A 4,997-nucleotide genomic window follows, 5' to 3' on the forward strand; every position below is an offset into this window, starting at 1 on the left:
GGCCCTAACCATTGGGACCCTCTTTTCTTTGGGGCTGGCCGGAGCAAGAATGGGAATTGCATCCCTAGTGACATGGGAACAAGGACTTACAGCCCTAAGACTGGCCGTTGACAAGGACTTAGAGCAGCACCGGCAGTCAACGACAGACCTGGAGCAATCCCTCACCTCCTTGTCAGAAGTAGTATTGCAGGATAGGAGAGGCCTAGATCTATTGTTCCTAAAGGAAGGGGGACTATGCGCTGCCTTAAAGGAAGAATGCTGTTTCTATGTGGATAAGACAGGAGCAGTTAGGGAATCTCTGGCCAAGTTAAAGCTGGACCTAGAAAAAAGACGTAGAGAATAGGAGGACCATAAAGGCTGGTTCGAGTCCTGGTTCACCCATAAACCATGGTTTACAACTCTCCTTTCAGCTATCGCAGGACCTCTAATTATTCTACTGCTATTAGTGACAATTGGTCCCTGCATAATAAATAGGCTACTAAGGTTTGTTCAGGAAAAGATTGATACTGTCCATCTCTTGGTCCTTCGCCAGAAATACCAAGCCTTAGATACTGCTGAGGAAGATTCCTCAGTCTGACCTAGAAAAAAGAGGGGAAATGTAGCCTATTTCCATATACTCTTGATCCTCAGGAAGTTCAAGAGTATATATTTTTTTGTTATTGGTTTGTGAAATGCTTGCTTTGAAACTATTGGCTGTATGAACGCGGGCTTTTGTGTAACGGTTGTGGGAACCTATATAATCTTTACCTAAAATTGCCTCAGGGTCGATAGCTCTAACCAGACCTGCATGTCTTGGAAGGACGGTCGGCCCTAGCTAGCTGGTTTAATAAAACTCTGCTTGATTCTTGCATCTCCATACTCGTGCATTGTTCTCCAGAAGAGACCCACTGAGTCACGGACCCTAACAGAGATATGGGAGGAGTTGGAGGGGAGGGAGTAGGCACGGATTTGATCAAAACACGTTATATGCATGTATGAAATTCTCAAATTATTTATTTTTTAAAAAATTGTATGTTCCAATGTATTAACAGTTTCATGAAGTTTTTATAGTAACACAACAAAGAAAGTCATAAATCAAGGCACTTTTTAAATACACTGGTAAAAGCATCAGGTAGGCAGGTTACAACAGAGAAACCTCTGTTATAGACCTCAGATGCTGATGACATGCTTGGCTTTTGGGTTGGTGGAAGCTAGTGGCCTGCTAAGTTAATACATTCCAAGTGCTTTACCTTAGTGGTCAACAAAGGATGTTAGGTCATATACCGAGGAGAGCAACAAATGCCTATTAAGGGGGCCAATGGTGGCCCACAATAATTTGGCTCTGCAACATTATAAATGCTCTACAATCACTGAAGCTCTAATCGGTTAATCAGCCTTGTGGTAGGTTTAACTTGAAGATGCAAGCTTATTTTCTAGGAATTTTTGTTCACACCTTAAAACTTGGACCCAAAATAAACGCTTTCTCTCATTAGCTGCTTTCATCACAGTAATAAAAGTAATTAATGTATTACTACCACTCCCTGAAACGTGTTATAAAACTTTAAAGATTCTAAATTTTGCTTCAAAAGTAAAAATTAAGTTAATATATACAGAACGTCCAGTTGTGACAGCAGTTATCATTGGTTTCTTTGTGTCTTTATGCCCCTCCAGGATACAGATCTTCTAAAATGCATTCCAGGAAAACCAACATTATCTAGACCAGTATGGTTAGTGGAGGTGTTGGGGTTGGCCAGAAGTTAGGGAATTGAGAGAAGAGGCAGAGTCTCATAAAGGCAGATAAATCTTTAACCTGCTAATGTTTTAGCAAACAGTCCTCAAACTGCTGGCCACTACTTAGTTCAAACGAACCAGAAGAACATCTTGGGACTGTAATTGGGAGGCTAAAGAGGAACCAAATGCAGAGACTTTAAACCAGCCACATAGCTAAAGGGGTAAACTGGAGACAGTAAACACAATTATCTGCCTTCCATAGCTGGATGTCCTTTGACTCCTACCAGAATTCCACCCAGGGTATCTCAGGAATGTGGTTCTTCTGTTACCTCTATGTGTCAGCTACTCTTGATGAAATCAGCACACCAATCCAAGAGCAGAGGGCACAGCATCCCAAGTTCCTCAAGTCTGAGAGTGGAGCTGTGGCACACAGGTTTAATCTCATCCCCTGCAAGGCAGGAGCAGGTGGCTCTCTATTAAATCAAAGCCAGCCTGGTCTATATAGTGAGTTCTATCCAGGCCAGTTGTGCTTAAGGGGAGAAACTGTCTCAAAAAAAAAAGTGGTGGGCAAGAAACAAGGAATTGAAATGGGAGCCCAGAGAGTTGAATTCCTTCCCTAGAATGAAGGTGAGCCTCCACAGGAGCCAGAGGACAGCCATATATATATATATATATATATATATATATATATTTGCTTCATCTTTCCTATAAGGTGTAACACAGCTGTGGAATAGGAGAGACAGATAAGATTTCTCTCTCCCTAGTTTTGACCAAAACTATAAATAAATTCACTTTTTTACATGCTACATCCTTTTTTATTAGTTTAAATGAATATCTAGACCCACACCTGAGCTTCACAGCAAGATATGAGCCCTGGGAGGAGTTAGCTGGCTTACTTTAACTTGAGGCTTAAGTGTTGCTTTCTTAGCATGGGACTATTCAAGCAGAGTTAGGCTTTGGTCTGTTCACAGAGGAACTCAGTGCTATAGTCACATCCATCTAACGATCTTCAAATTAACATTTTAACATAATCTCCTGAGAAATCTGGTATCTGTCTGATTCTTGTTCATTGTAAAAGATCTGCTATTTCTAGACTTTCTTATTGGTGATCTTCCATTTCTCTGTAGAGCCCTAGGTGTCAGTCAGGTAGTGGACTGGGTGCAGCAGGAAAGTGTCCTCATTGTGCACAGAAACACAGAACACTGTGGGCCTTTCTGTGGTGTTGGAATGTATTGAATAACCATAAATTTACAAGGTACAGTGGTTTCCCTGGCAGCAATTTGCCAGACACACCCACTTTCTTTGATAACCCTGCCACACAGGATCTTTATTCCAATCTTAATTACTAATATTAACACTCAGATCACACAGTCCACATCACACAGGAAATATACAGAATGTCTGCAAAGTGTTCAGAGGCACTTTGAGAGGCACATAGCAGAGTTCGAGAGGTTTCAGAAGTCTGAAGAAGCATGGAACCTGATAGAAAAGTAAGTAGAGTCTGTATTGATAAGATAAAGAACCCAATGGAGATCACTGGCAGCTGTGAGTCAGGCAACTGTAAGACACAGTTTGATGGTGAAGCTGCAGTTTAGTCCAGCCACAGAGAAGAAAAGACAGGATGAGTCCAGACAAGGGAACAGGTAGATGGACGACAGGTGGATGGCAGGTCTAGATGGACAAACACGAACATGGACAGATGAAAGTTGAATAGGTTGTGTCAACAGTGGGGATGGAGCCAAGCTGAAACCCCTGAAACGGTCAGGAGTTCTTTGACTATGGGTCCTTGATGCACACACCAGTCGTATGATAGGCTGGTGGAGGGCAACGCCATCACCATCTCTATGGAGTCCCCGTGAAGGAGTTATACTCTCCCCTTGGTCTAGTGTGTGAGATAAGTTCTTGGACCTGGTTTCCCTGATATGATTTCATATTCCTATGTGCCCCTACAGTCTTAAATTTATGAAATAACACCCTTTCTACTGCCAGGAATAAGTCATCTACTACTCAGTGCTGCATGGGTAGTGCTGGATAGATGCTGCCATTCACCTGTCCACAGAGATGCAGATTCCCCCTCCACCCTCAAAATAGAGTCAAAAGCTGCTTGTAAAGTGGAGTCTCCAAAGGCAATGCACAGGTGCAAAGTCACTGTTTTACACAATATGGAGCAATTTAGAGCAAGACCTGAACTCAACAGAAACGGATTGGTGAGCAGTGAATGAGTGCACCCTGTAAACCAGAACGGGGGGACTATTCTATTGCATACCCTGCAAGAAGGCAGTGAGATGGGGAGCACAGGGCACAGGCTGAGGATGGGGCTCCAGGTGGGAAAAGCTCTTGTACTATTCAGCTGAGCTTCTTTGTGTTTCCTGGTATATAATTTCCATCCATCCAGAATGACTGGTGCATAGTTCTGGGAGGTTAGTGTGAGACATTGTGTATGTAATTTCCAGTTTGTTAGATCTCTGCCATACAAACAAGGGCCATGAAACTCAGGACCAAGCAAATAAGAGCAGTCCTGGTCGATCAAAATTCAGCCCTGGTCAAAGACTCAGGTTGCAGGGTGCCTAGGTGCAGCTCTGTGATGTCAGGCTACAGCATTCTCTGGCTAACAGCTGAGATTCCTGGACCAAGCTTATGAAAATTCGATTTTCTGGTCTCTTATTAATGGCTTTCCCTCCACAGGTTATTTCTTATTATTGTTTTGAGACAGTCTCAAATAGCCAAGGCTGGCCCTGAACTTCTGATCATCCTGTCTCCTCTTCCTAAGTACTGATGTATGATCCACCACACCCAATTCATGAAGGTTTTTTAAATTTTATTTACTTGTTCTGTATGTTTGTATGTGTATGTGGGCACCTGTGTGCCAGGACTCAAATATGGAGGTCAGAGGACAACTTGCAAGAGTTGGTTCTCTCCTCTCCTTCTACCACGTGGGTCCAAGTCGACAGGCTTGGCAGCAAGCACCTTTACCTACTGAGCAGTCTCACCATTATTTTGTCATTTTGTGGCCTCCGGGTCTGAATCCTTGTTTCTTGGGAAATTAGTTTCTTTGTTTCCAGTAAGCATTTTAGTTGGCTGTGTCCAGCAGAGACTGAGCTTAGATGAAGTCCCAGGGATGGTCAGAAGTTCTTTGTCCTACACACACACACACACACACACACACACACACACACACACACACAAATTGGTAGGTTGGTGGTCACCGTCACCATCCCAGTCCTGGGTGGTTACCTCTTTATGAGAACCCAGTCAGGAAGTACCACCCTTTCCTCAGTCTAGTATGC

This window comes from Nannospalax galili, unplaced genomic scaffold (genome assembly GCF_000622305.1).
Source record: "Nannospalax galili isolate Female #2095 unplaced genomic scaffold, S.galili_v1.0 scaffold507, whole genome shotgun sequence".
Lineage (NCBI taxonomy): Eukaryota > Metazoa > Chordata > Mammalia > Rodentia > Spalacidae > Nannospalax > Nannospalax galili.